The sequence below is a fragment of a genome, unplaced genomic scaffold, assembly GCF_019419815.1.
Source record: "Pyrus x bretschneideri cultivar Hongxiangsu unplaced genomic scaffold, Pyrus_bretschneideri_v1 Contig54, whole genome shotgun sequence".
Lineage (NCBI taxonomy): Eukaryota > Viridiplantae > Streptophyta > Magnoliopsida > Rosales > Rosaceae > Pyrus > Pyrus x bretschneideri.
Genome location: NW_025999792.1, coordinates 2,720,482 through 2,734,699, shown reverse-complemented (window position 1 = coordinate 2,734,699; position 14,218 = coordinate 2,720,482). Strand labels below are relative to the sequence as shown.

The following is a 14,218-nucleotide window of genomic DNA, read 5'->3' as shown; positions in this document are numbered from 1 at the left end:
CACTTCCTTGATGTTGTGACGACTCAAGGTCGTTTGGGAAAACTCAATTCTCACCGGATTAGGTGGGGCACTTCTGGAGCAGTAGGGTAGATGAAAATGATGGAAAAAGATGGATAATACCTGAGAACGATGTTGTTTTGAACCATTGTCACGGATCTGGATTCTGTGTAAACTGGACATTGTAGTGCTTTCCTGTGATGCGAGAGCTTCTTGTGCTGATAACGTGTTGTGAAAACGACGGTATGTGTGCAGTGGAATAAATGAAATAAAACACAATATTTACGAGGTTCCTCAACCGTCAGTGTAACTATAGTACATCCTAGGAGCAGCAGTATTACTTTTTTTCATTATCTGGAATAATAAAAGTACAAAGATAACTCTTACTATTTTCTCCCTATTCTTTCCCTCTTCTTTATCTCTTTCTTTTCTCTCTTCCTTCCTCTTTCTTTTTTCCGTTTTTTTTTATGTTCTCCTCCTCCTCCTCCCACTCCTCCTCTCATTCATTTTCTAGGCAAAGGAATCACTATTCATGTGGGCCATCCACGTATTATTTATAATACTTATTTTATTTTTGAGCATATTATTTTGAATTTTTTACACCAAGGCCAGGTGCTAGAACGTAGAGAGGACAACACACAGATTCGTCACCATACAAGTAAGAATACTAAAACACACATAAGAAGTTCGGACAAATGAACCTAACAAAGAAAAAGAAGAGCTTAGGGAAAAGAAAATGCTAGCGCTACGACCAGAGGCTTAGCCTGGGGCTAATATGATCCGCCGCCGCGAACCACGACGACGAGGGATAAACGAAACAAATGAGAAGTCCAGACAAATGAACCTAACAAAAAAAAAGAAGAGCTTAAGGAATGGAAAACCCAAGCCCTACGATCAGAGGCTCAGCCTGGGGCCAATATGATCCGCCGCTACCAACCACGACGACTAGGGAGTAGCAAAACAAATGAGTACACTTCACAGTTTGAACTGTAATAATGCAGAGTTCCCTTTAACCCCTTCCGAGAGGTAGTGTTTAAGATAATCTTCAATATTAACTTCTCGGTATATCTGGGCATTTTCTTCTGATAACAACTCCTTGATTGGTCCATAAACTTTTGAATTTCCTGGCCAAGCATATGGCATGAAAAAACTTGCCACAGAAACTCTTGGGCCTACACTCTGCGCTATAACTCTGTGATTAACACTGATGAACTTGTCACTTGTCACGAGCTGCACCAAAGCAACAAAGAATTATATATCATTTTTTTTTTTTTTCTTTTTTTTTTAATTTTTTTTTTTTTAAACGATATATCTACACTAAGGGGTTGAGAGAGTGGGCTAAGCCTCACAATAAGATAACAATAATGTATAATCTTTGTCACCAAAAATGTTTCACTGATCATAAGTGATCAAGAATATACATGGTCACTCCTACTTGTATTTGATATGAATGGTAAAGATAAAACATTAAAAGCACATCAATTCATTGCCCACCCTTATTAATATCAAAATCTAACGTATGATGGGTGATGACCATGAATTTTTGGTCATCAAGTAACAAGGGAACAAAACACCGATAAAATTAGCACAACGAAAAGTGGCTAACGGTCCCGTTATGAGCACTTGCCTGCAGAAGGTCTCCAACATTGATAACAAGAGCTCCTTCCATGTGAGGAACATCAACCCATTGATTCTCATACAAAACTTGGAGGCCACCCACTTTGTCTTGTTATATGGTGATGAAACTGCCATCGGTGTGCTGGTCGGTGCCTATAGTCAATTCTTGTTTAGGGCATGGTGGGTAGTAGTGACCATAGATAGAAAGCTCCTTAGCGCAATCCATGTCTTTAAGTTTGTTGGGATTCATCCCAAGAGCCTCAGAGAGCAACTAAAACAAAGTATATCCCAAATTCTTCACTTGCTTTGAATACTCAATCACTATTTCTCTGCAGAGTACTCCAATTTATGATCTGATCATGATTTTTTTTATTGAGATGTATAGACACCAAAACTGACTTGTTGACAAACACTCCCTACTTAATACACTCAACGTGTCAAAATAGCATTATTGTTCATTAAGTGATAAAAATATTCACTCACTATTTCTTCTACAAGTCTTCCAACTCTTGGAATTAGTAGGACTACGGTTTAGTGATATTTTTCTTCACCTGTAAGTGAGAGGTCTTAAATTTGATTCTAGCCAAAGATGTGTTGGAACTTGTGGGGGATTCCTAGTCCCACGTTGCCCAAAACCTTTTTGAAAGTCACCTTTATAAGTGAGTTCACTCACTTATAGTTTGAAAAGAATTGGGCCAAAGCCATGGACCTTGGGCCTTAGACTTGGAGGGTTTGGGTGTATATATTAAACGTCAAAGATGGGCCTTGGGGCTCTTGGGCTCGGATGGATGAAAAACACAAGTATCATTTTTACGTTTTGGATTTTTGCATTCAATTTTTTCCAAAAGGATAAAACTGATCACGTGAAAAGTTACAATCGTTCTTAAAGATAAACATGAACGGCTTTAACTGCTCCATTACGCCATTATATATATGGCCGTCATATCAGAAACAAACACAACAATTCCATCGCATCCTTTCATACTTCATAGAAAAACACCACAACCAATTTGCCAAGAATCCAAGTTCGAGTGCAAGAACTTGGGTTAGATAGTTGTATCATGCAAGGTAGATGTTCATTGAACTGCTGCATTGGTGTAGGGATGAATTTCTGTCTTAGGAGATTGCTTCTGCAAGCCTCTATCTTCAAAGAACAAGTCAGTGATTTGTGATTTTATATGCAATTTCATTAAGTAATTATATTTTGATATATTGTATCTGTTGTTCAATTTTTCCATTATAAATAAATTGTGCAAATTGTTATATATTATATACTTGACATTTGATTGTTTCTAACAATCTAAGACAAAAAATTTGATTCCATGGATCAATCAAATGTTGGCGTCGTTAAGTAATATGTTTAGAAACCTGAGAAATTCAAGGGAGTTGATTTCAAATGTTGGCAACAGAAGATGTTGTTCTATTTAACAACTTTGAACTTGAGTCATGTCATTATTTCTGAGGCCTCTAAAGCACTAGAAGAGGGAGACATTCATGCCGAAATTCTGCAGGCTATAGAAGCCTGGACTCACAGTGAATTTCTATGCAGGAATTGCATTCTGAATGCTTTAGATGACTCTTTGTATGATGTTTATTCATCATATAAGACATCAAAAGAACTGTGGGAGTCTCTGGACAAGAAGTATAAGTCTGAAGTGGCTAGTTCCAAGATGTTTGTGATTGGAAAATTCTTGAATTACAAGATGAGTGACACCAAGTCTGTTGTCAAGCAAGTTGAAGAACTCCAAGTGATTGTTCATGAGTTAGATGAAGAAAATCTTGGTCTGAAAGAAGGTTTTGTGGTTGGCTCTATTATAGAGAAACTGCCTTCGAAAACCTTAAGATTTATCTAAAGCATTTAACTGAAGACATAAGCATGGATCAATTGATTCTCAAACTGTGTGTGGAAGAGGATCATCGCAAAAATGAGAAGTATGATGTCTTATCGTTGGAGGCAAAAGCCAATGTTGTGGAAGAAGGAGACTCACACAAGGCAATGCACCATCAGAAAAATAAAGGCAAGGATGCTGCAAAGAAAGCACTGACTGCTGCGAAAGGGAAAACCTTTAAGAAAATCAAAGGAGGTTGCTGAGTTTGTGGAAAGACAGGTCATAGGGCAAAGGATTGCTGCCACAGGAAAGATCAGAGTATTGACAATTTCAATCAAGCAAACTTTGCAGAAGACAAGTTTGTTGTAGTTGTATCTAAAGTCAATTTAATGACTAATTCCAGTGATTGGTGGGTTGATACAGGTGCAACAAGGCATGTTTGTGTTGATCGGAATTTATTTGTTTCTTATCAATCAGTTGATGGTGGAGAAAATCTATACATGGGAAATGCGAAATAGAACTGCATCTGCCATTGCAGGGAAGGGAAGAGTGACACTCAAACTCACTTCTGGAAAAGAGCTTTCACTCACCAATGTTCTGCATGTTCCTGATATTCGCAAGAATCTGATTTCTGGTTCGCTTCTGAGTAACAAAGGTTTCAAAATAGTCTTTGAATCTGATAAGTTTGTAATCACCAAGGGTGGGGAAAGGGCTACCGGGCTGAGGGGCTCTTCAAAATGAATGTACTTTCTGTTGATGCTATTAATAATAATAACAAGCCTAGTGCTTCTTCTGCTTACTTGATTGAGTCCTCTACATTATGGCATGCAAGATTAGGTCATGTTAATTTTCGTTCTCTTCAAAGAATGGTTAACTTAGGCCTATTGCCCAAATGTTCCATGAACAAAGTATCTAAATGTGAGATATGCACAAAATCTAAATATGTAAGACACTTATATAAATCAGTGGAAAAATCCAACGAAATACTTGGTTTAATCCATAGTGATCTTTGTGATTTCAAATCCACACCAACTTGTGGAGGAAAAAACTACTATATTTCTTTCATTGATGATTGCAGCAAGTACTGTTATGTCTATTTGATTCATAGTAAAGATGAAGCTTTAAACATGTTTAAGACATTTAAAGCCGAAGTCGAAAATCAACTAGCCAAAAGAATAAAAGTCTTAAGACTGGATAAAGGTGGTGAATACGAATCAAACAACAACACCATATACTCCTCAACAAAACGGAGTGGCTGAACGAAAAAATCGCACATTGAAGGATATGATTAATTCCATGTTGAATAGTTTTGGTGCACCACATAATTTATGGGGTGAGGCACTGCTTGCTGCAAACACGATTTTGAACCAAATTCCACATAAGAAGACTAATCAATCTCCTTATGAAATCTGGAAAGTTAGGTTACCTACATATAAAACCTTGAAAGTGTGGGGTTGTCTTGCAAAAATTCAAGTGCCTCTTCCGAAGAGACAAAAACTTGGACCAAAAACAATGGATTTTATATTTATTGGTCACGCCAATAGTAGTTCGGCATACAGATTTTTGGTTCATAAATCTGAAATTGTAGACATTCATGTAAATACAATACTTGAATCTGCAGAAGATGAGTTCTTTGAGGAAAATTTTCCTTATAAAGATAGGTCATATGTTTTGAACAAAAGAGTACATGATGATACTACAAGAAATGATGACGACAATCATGCTTCAACTTTTAGAGTTCAAAGCCAAGATATGGAACCACGGAAGAGTAAAAGAGCAAAAATTACAAAGGATTTTGGTCGTGATTTCCTCACTTTTGTAACCAAAGAAGAGCCTCAAAATTATAAGGCTGCATTAGAATCATCTGAAGCACCTTATTGGAAAGAAGCTATTCAAAGTGAAATGGAATCCATCATGCAAAATAATACATGGGAATTGGTTAATTTGCCTCCTGGAAATAAACCAATAGGACACAAATGGATTTTCAAGAGGAAATTGAGACCAGATGGTACCATAGACAAGTTTAAAGCTTGTTTAGTTGCCAAAGGGTATCGTCAAAAAGAAAGACTTGACTACTTTGACACTTATTCAACAGTAGCTAGAATAACATCTATAAGGTTATTAATAGCTATAGCGTCTGTATACAATCTTGAGATACATCAAATGGATGTCAAGACCGCATTTCTAAATGGTGAATTAGACGAAGAAATATATATGGAACAACCTGAAGGTTTCATTGTCAAAGGTCAAGATAAGAAAGTTTGCAAACTGATTAAGTCATTATATGGACTTAAACAAGCTCCTAAGCAATGACATGAAAAATTTGATCATAATATGATTATGAATGGAATTGTAATCAATGAAAGTGATAAATACATTTATGTTAAGCAAACGAAAAATGCTTGTGTTATTGTATGTCTATATGTTGATGACATGCTTATAATGGGAACAAACAAAGATGTGATTAACTCCAAAAAGAAAATGCTACATTCTAGTTTTGATATGAAAGATATGGGAATAGCTGATGTAATTCTTGGAGTTCGAATTCTAAGGAATTCAAATGGATACATCCTAACTCAATCACATTATGTTGAAAAGGTTCTAAAAAGGTTTGGACATCATGATTGTAAACCTGCAGTAACTCCTTTTGATCCCATTCATAAACTTACTAAAAACGAAGAAGAAAGCGTATCTCAATTGGAGTATACCCAAGTTATGGGTTGCTTGATGTACATTATGAATTGTACAAGACCTGACCTTGCTTATTCAATAAGCCGACTAAGTAGGTATCCAAGTAATCTTGGAAGAGATCATTGGAATGCTTTAATAAGGGTGTTAAGATACTTAAAACATACGATGAACTATGGTTTGCATTACACTCAATATCCCCCCAGTATTAGAAGGATACAGTGATGCAAATTGGATTTCAGGGAGCACAGACAGTAAATCCACAAGTGGATACGTATTTACACTTGGTGGAGTAGCTGTGTCATGGAAATCATCTAAGCAAATGTGTATAACACGTTCGACAATGGAATCAAAGTTTATAGCCTTAGATACAGTTGTTGATGAAGCGGAATGGCTTAAACATTTTCTAGAAGATATTCCATTATGGCCCAAGCCTATGGCTGCAATATGTATACATTGTGACAGCATGGCTACACAAGGTCGAGCCAAAAACGCTGAATATAATGGGAAGTCGAGACATATAAGGCGACGACGTAAGACCATTAGACAGCTACTCAAGAATGGAACTATTTCCATTGATTATATTAAATCTAAGGAGAATATTGCCGATCATTTGACAAAAGGCCTATCCAAGGATCAAGTGGCATTTACATCAAGGGGAATGGGTTTAAAGCCAACTCAATGAGTTATAACTTGACGGAAACCTAACCTCGCTAATTGGAGATTCCATGGTCTAGGTTCAATAGGCAAACTAGTTGAGGAAAACTCAAAGTAAGAAACACACAATCTTTACTCATTCTTACGATGGAAAACAATGTGTTGCCTGTAAGACAAAGAGGGTGAATAACTATTCTTAATAATGCTAATATCTTATGGTTAAGATGCATAGAACAAGATATTCTTTATTAGCATTACCTATATGAGATTGATGTGGGGTCGCATCTTTGAGAATTGGTAAGGCTACAATTCTCTAAAGGTCTTATGAAATTAGGATATGTTCAAGACCAAATTGAACACAACCGTATGAATTGAAATGTGTCAAGATGTGATATGTGTGATACTTATTGTTTCGATTTACTACTAAGAATGATCAGTTCAAGATATTAAATTCACTGTTTCATTAGGTAAATCCGATACTCACTAGAGAAGGTTCAAGTCTAAAAGACACCTATCCCGATGCGTATCATATCTAAGTTCTCTGGAAAGACGTTACTAATTTAGTTAGTATCTTATTTTCTATTCAAATGTGGGGTATTGCTAGAGTTTGAATAGAAAATGTGGGGTATTTTTGGAACTTGTGGGGGACTCCCAGTCCCACATCGCCTAAAACCTTTTTGAAAGTCACCTTTATAAGTGAGTTCACTCACTTATAGTTTGAAAAGAATTGGGCCAAAGCCATGGACCTTGGGCCTTAGACTTGGAGGGTGCATATATTAAATGTCAAAGATGGGCCTTGTTACTCTTGGGCTCGAATAGATGAAAAACACAAGTATCATTTTTACGTTTTTGATTTTGCATTCAATTTTTTCCGAAAGGATAAAACTGATCACGTGAACAGTTACAACCGTTCTTAAAGATAAACATGAACGACTTTAACTGCTCCATTATGCCATTATATATATGGCCGTCATATCAGAAACCAACACAACAATTCCATCGCATCCTTTCATACTTCACAGAGAAACGCCACAACCAATTCGCCAAGAATCCAAGTTCGAGTGCAAGAACTTGGGTTAGATAGTTGTATCTTGCAAGATAGATGTCCATTGAACTGCTGCACTGGTGTAGGGACGAATTTCTGTCTCAGGAGATTGCTTCTGCAAGCATCTATCTTCAAAGAACAAGTCAGTGATTTGTGATTTTATATGCAATTTCATTAAGTAATTATATTTTGATATATTATTGTATCTGTTGTTTAATTTTTCTATCAGAAATAAACTGTGCAAATTGTTATATATTATATACTTGACATTTGATTGTTTCTAACAAGATGAATTTGAACCACATTATTGCTAACCCGTTGTGAGACTTAGCCTACTCCACTCTCTCTTAGTATATGTAATATCGTTTGCTCAAAAAAAAAAATAATAATAATAAATTATTAATGAGTAATGCTATTTAGATACTCAAAACATACTTGTTGGCACTCACTCTCTAATACTGTTAGTGTGACTAAATAATATTATTAGTAATTCCACTACGTTAAAATAGGCCTTTGTTAACAAAATTAAGGACGCAAATGAGGAGTTTGTGTTTATACACTATGTAGGCATATTTTTGTATAAATTTGAGGTATTCATGGAAAAGGATGAAATACATTATACAGTTACACGCTGTTATAAGAAATTAAATTGATTCTCTCATGCGAGATACTCAGTTACATGCAACGATCGACTAATTAGATTGTAAATCAGAACTATTAATTAGGTATTACTATAAATAATGATGTGCATACCTGCAAACCGAGGGTAGTTCTTCGGGTTTGGGACCCATAACACACAAACGTATCTCTCCAGTTTCCTTTTTTGGATTTGTAGAAACGATTACTGGACAGGTACTGCTCCTTGTTCCCAGCATCCTCTGAGCACAACTCCTTCTTAAGGCCATTTTCCTGCTCATGAAACTCACGCATTCCATGTACCATCCTGTCCAAAGCGTCAACTGGAATTCCATTTTTAACCTGAAAGAAACCCCAGTTCTTGCATGCATATCGAATTTTCTCGACCACTGCAGCACGTAAAACTGAGTCGCCATCAATGCAATGAAGAGCAATGGTTGGAATACTGAGTTTGGCACCACTTCCATTCCTCTCATCTACATTTGTTTTGATCACCATTTTCGTTATCTGCTTTGGATCTGAAAGCGTAATTAAGGAATAAGGATTAGAGTTTAGTATAGCACTGTGACAACCCTATGAGGGGTATAACTATAATATATATATAGGAGGACGGGTCAACAAATGGTCTTTTAAACATGCGTAGGAATTTCCGAAAAAAAAGAGACCATAGAACTCTTCCTCAACAGCAGCAGCCAGCTGCCTAAATATTATGTGCCACGTGAAGAAAACATAAGCCACAATACAGCCCACCCTTATTTACTTCAATTGTTGAAGGTTTAGAAACAAACTCTTTAAATCAAGTAACCAATTTTTTTATTTTCGTTAGTCGTGGGAAGGACTAATCATACATATTAGTACTAATATATATATGACAATTTCTCAGACGACCGATTAACTCGACACAAAAATAATATGTCTTTGTAAACACGATAACTAATCGGATCGTTATTGGGTCCTGCTAATAACCCATTAATAATAAAATAGGTTCTTAATGAGTTTATACGAGGGTAACCTGTGTCAACACATTAAGAAAAAAATTATTTTGATAATTTTAAACTACTAAAAAAGCCTTGCTAGTTACGGCAATAGCCATACAACTTAATTTAAAAAAGTGAGATTTAAAATTTTTCTGAAGCACTTTAAAAATACTAAGCAATTTAAAAATACCAAAACACATTAATAATTCCATAATAATTCATCTACAAGTGCGAAAAATATGTAAACGTTCGTGATCACATCCTCTGCGCTTTGACGATCGGTATTGGTTGGTATGGATGGCTTCGTGAGGATGAGAGGAACACAATGGTAGTAATTTTAAGCTCCATTTGTGAGGTTTGATGTTTGCTCTTTGTTGTTGCAGAGAAGATAGAGTCACGATGAGGGAAAGAGAAGGAGAAGATGAGAGAAAGAGAGATGAGGTTTTCTGATTGGTGGAAAAAGAAGAGAGAGGGTGAGTCTAATTGGAGGAGAGATTTGAGGAGAAAAGCTAATTGGTTGGTGAGAAAAAGCAAGGCACGGGTTAGATTTTAAAAGAGAAAAATGATAGGGTTTTGTACAACGGAAATCATGCGAAATCTAACGTGCTTTATAAAAAATAGTGGTTTTCAAACACTGAATAATTAACACACACGTGTACAATTCTACCTCTTTGTTAACGCACTTTAACTAAGCGTAGCTTTTTCGTTACAAGTCCGATCCGGGTCTAACTCGCGTTCACGTGTTCGTAACAACAAGTACTATTTTACGTACTAGGAAAAATAAATTAAAAGCCAAATAAGTACGTCCACGTCAAGTTCCACTTTTGCCGAAAAGAGCATAAACGTCAATTTACACACTTGGGGAGAAAATTACATAGAAAATTTGGGACAATCGTCACAAATGTTAAATGTTGTTCTTTCTAAGGTATGAATTAATCTATGATCAAGCATCAACTCTTGTATCTCTAAATGATAATTATATCCTATTGGTTAGGCATACAATTAAACACCTAAAAACCCATTAAGCGTACAAGAATCATGTCAACCAAGTAGGACTAGCTTGATATTGGTCATCCTCACTAGTTTTGTCTACTCTTCTTAATCTTAATTCCAATAAACCTAATTAATTGGTCATTTTATAGATTTATCTAAATATCTAGATACAAAATTCCTAAAGGTGATCAATCATTAGAAATCCGAATCTGGAATAAAATACGCTCAAAGATTAAGAATATAAAATGACATATAATCGAATAATAATTAACAAAGTACTTCACAAATATTCATGTCATGACTTCATCATGAACCTTAGAAAATAACTTAGTTAAACATAGAAATAAAAATAAAAGATAGATAGAGCCTGGAGTCCATGGAAAAGCACGTCCCTAAGCTCTTCTTCGCGAATTGTGGAGATGGTGATTGGTGTAGTGATGTGGTGGTGATATTTTTTGGAGGGGGGTGGGGGGTTCTATAGAGAGAGCTTAGGACGCCTTACTTATACTAGAAAAATCCTAAATGGTCTAGGAGAAACACTAATAAAAAACAAACTCCTAAACAATTAACGACACAAACTAGGAAAGAATCTTTCTTGGCTTTGGAAACATATCATCCGTCTTGCACGCCAGTTTTGGGTCGATTTATCTTCTGGAAAATTCTATAAAAATATGAGAATAGCTTTATGTCTTATCTTTCCAAGCATAACATCGTACGCCACTAGAAAAAATTGGGAAAGGCTCCAAATCTTTATTCTCCCACAGTTGCACAATTCTAACTGGAATCCAACTCTTGCCGGATTGATTTATAAAACTAGAATGAATGGCTCCAGGGAAAATTATGAAATTAAGATACAATGATGTTCAGCCGCTTAGCTTTGTTCTCCAATTGGACTTGCATCAAAATTCCTCTGGAAAGTTGATTTATCACCACAAACGTCATAATTGCGTAGATTGGCTGAAATTAAGGAAGAGAAAGTAATAAGGCTCTTTATAATCAATTCCTTAACAAAACTTAGGGATAATTAACATAAAAATATGAGAAATAAGGCACCTATAATTGCAAATAGTAGACTCTGGTTGTGGTGGCAATGGTAGTGTCGATTGTGGTGGGGGCGACAATGGGGATGCCAATGACAATGGTGGGATATGGGAGTGATAGTGTGGTATGGTGGTTGGAGTTCACAGGTAACAATGGTGGTAGGGATGAAAATAGTGGTGGTGGTGACAGTTGTGGTTGTGGCAACAATGGTGGTGGTGTAAGGTTAGTGATTAGTGGAAGGTGAGGGCAGTCATTTTGTTCTCCATGAGAGAAAATGTGTATAGAATGATAAATAATGTCATTTTAAAGACTAATGAGGATATTTCAAAATTGAAAATTTTAATTAAAGGCTTGGCTTCGCTTTTTTTAAGCAACTTTTAAAAGCAATCTGCATGCTGTTTTTGAAAATTGTTGTTTGAAGATTATTACTTCTAAAATAAGAATTGCAGGCATTTGCAAATCTCGCAGTCACTGCACCACCAGACTTGCATCTGCAACTCTCACATTTGCATTAGGCGGTTTGAATTATTTCGATTCTTTAATTTTGAGTACATAAATCAGGGTGATTGAATCAGATGATTGAATTGCTACGCTGCCAGACTCGCATCTACAACTCTCACGTTGCATCTAAAACTGGTGATTGAATCATTTCAGTTCTTTTATTTCCAGTACAAAAATCATCCACTTGCTTATGAGGTTAATGTTGGATGTCCTGTTTTAGACTTTTAGTGATCGAATAATTGAATAATTTGAATTATAGATGTTGGTTGACAGGTTGATTGAGTTTTCAAGTTGCCCACAAAATGATTATATTTTGTATCTGTGAACTGTGATCAATGATGATGGCTGAGGTAGATGGCTACAATGAATGAACCAAAAAGTGCCACTGAGATCCAAGGACAAGTTTATAAAATTAGAATGAAATAGATATATTGCTACCTAATATACGATCTTATTTTAGATGATAGAGACACTTATTTATATGATATGTAACAAATTTATTCAAATCCGCCAACTTCGCTTACGCCCCTAGGGCTACCAGAAGGATCATCTCTGGATCCTCTTTATGAGGATCGTTGGGATCCTCAAATCATGTATGTTCATCATATATCATGTGGCCAGTTTTCGTCAGGTACTATTCATATTTAATTTAAAATAAAAGTATTTAAAATGATTTTTAGCCGCACGATTTACGATGAACATACACGATTTGAGAATTCCCAGGATCCTCACAAAGAGGATCCTCATTCCTAAGGCTAGCCCCCTAGGCGCATCATGTCATGTATTTGAACAAAGGAAAAGGATCATCACCGGATCCTTTTTCCGGGGATCCTAGGAATCCTGAGATTGTGACCATTCATCATACATCGTGTGATTAGTTTTCGTTACGTTCTATTTATATTTAATTTTAAATTTTAAATTTTGAAATGATTTCTGATCGCACGATATACAATGAACGATCACGATCACAGGATCCCTAGAAAAAGGATCCATCGAGGATCATTTTCCTTGAACAAGGGCACTCAGATTTACAATATGTTAGATTGGCACATGGAATATGTGTAGCGAGTAGTACTCATATTTAAGTATATAAAAAAATTGTGTTTTTATTATTAAAATATTTTTTTTATTCTTATAACAATATTTAATTAAATTTGTGGGACATATTATGTTCCACATCAGCCTATAACAGATTTTTTGACAGATTTTTAATGGAAGGACCACATTGATTTATGACATCCATTTTCAAGGACAATATTGATCGATTTTCAATTTCAAGGACCACCTTGATGGGGTGGGTTAATTTGGAGACCATTTGTGATATAAACCCTTATTACAATTAAACTGTTTAACTGAATGTGGTTGAGATTAATTAGCAAGTTAATTAATCAAATGAAAAAGGTCAAGTTGTGCTTTAAATTAGTTTCGGGTTTCACGGCCCAATGTGTCTTGGTCCATTAGGCCCATTACGCTAAGATTGTGTGACAACTTAACTTAAATATCACAAGCCCAATGTCAAAAGAAGGCCGGCTATACATGAGAAAAACAAGGATTTTTCACTTAAGCTACTCAAATTTGGAGAGGCTATAAAATGGGAACTAATGGTTCGTTTACTTAATCGTAATCAAAATAGGAGAGATTTGATTGAGGAGGAATTTGATTGATGAGGAGTTAGAATGAGAAGGAGTCATAATTGGATTCTTGTTGAAGTTGTTTACTTAAATGTTCTGGAATCGGAGTAGGAATGAAATTGAGTTCATATAGGTTGTTTACTAGTTCACCTGAATGGGAATAGAAATCAATATAATTACTACAATGCCCTCTTGATCTTATTTTTTATATTTTTTTATTTCATCTATATTTATTTTTAATAACATTTTCATTAGTTATTTTAAAATGGCCCCATCCACCTCCTTAGCACTGCCATGGCTTCTTGCTTTTAACCTAGCCAAATTCATCTTCCAGATCCCACCCTATAGAAAAAATTAACATTATAAGAACCTAGCCAATAGAGTTGGCACCGCGTTGTGTTGCTTAACGAGTTTTACTTGGTTGCTTTCCACCAGCGTCAAGTGATAGAGCGCTAATGCCGAGTCGTTGCGCGTCCGCTCACTCTTCGCCCTCACGAGCACGTGCATCAGCAGAGGCAATACTTCGAGCACTATGGTCACCGTCTTGTTGTCTTCCTCCAACCCCAAGCTGACTTGCCAAATTCATCTTCCTAGTTCCCACTGAAG

The 14,218-nt window shown here is 36.0% G+C and overlaps 1 pseudogene; it reads right to left on the bottom strand.

Moving 5' to 3' along the window:
* Window positions 1-972: 972 nt before the first annotated feature.
* Window positions 973-8,967, bottom strand: LOC125470886 (annotated as a pseudogene).
* Between the last annotated feature and the right edge of the window lie 5,251 nt (window positions 8,968-14,218).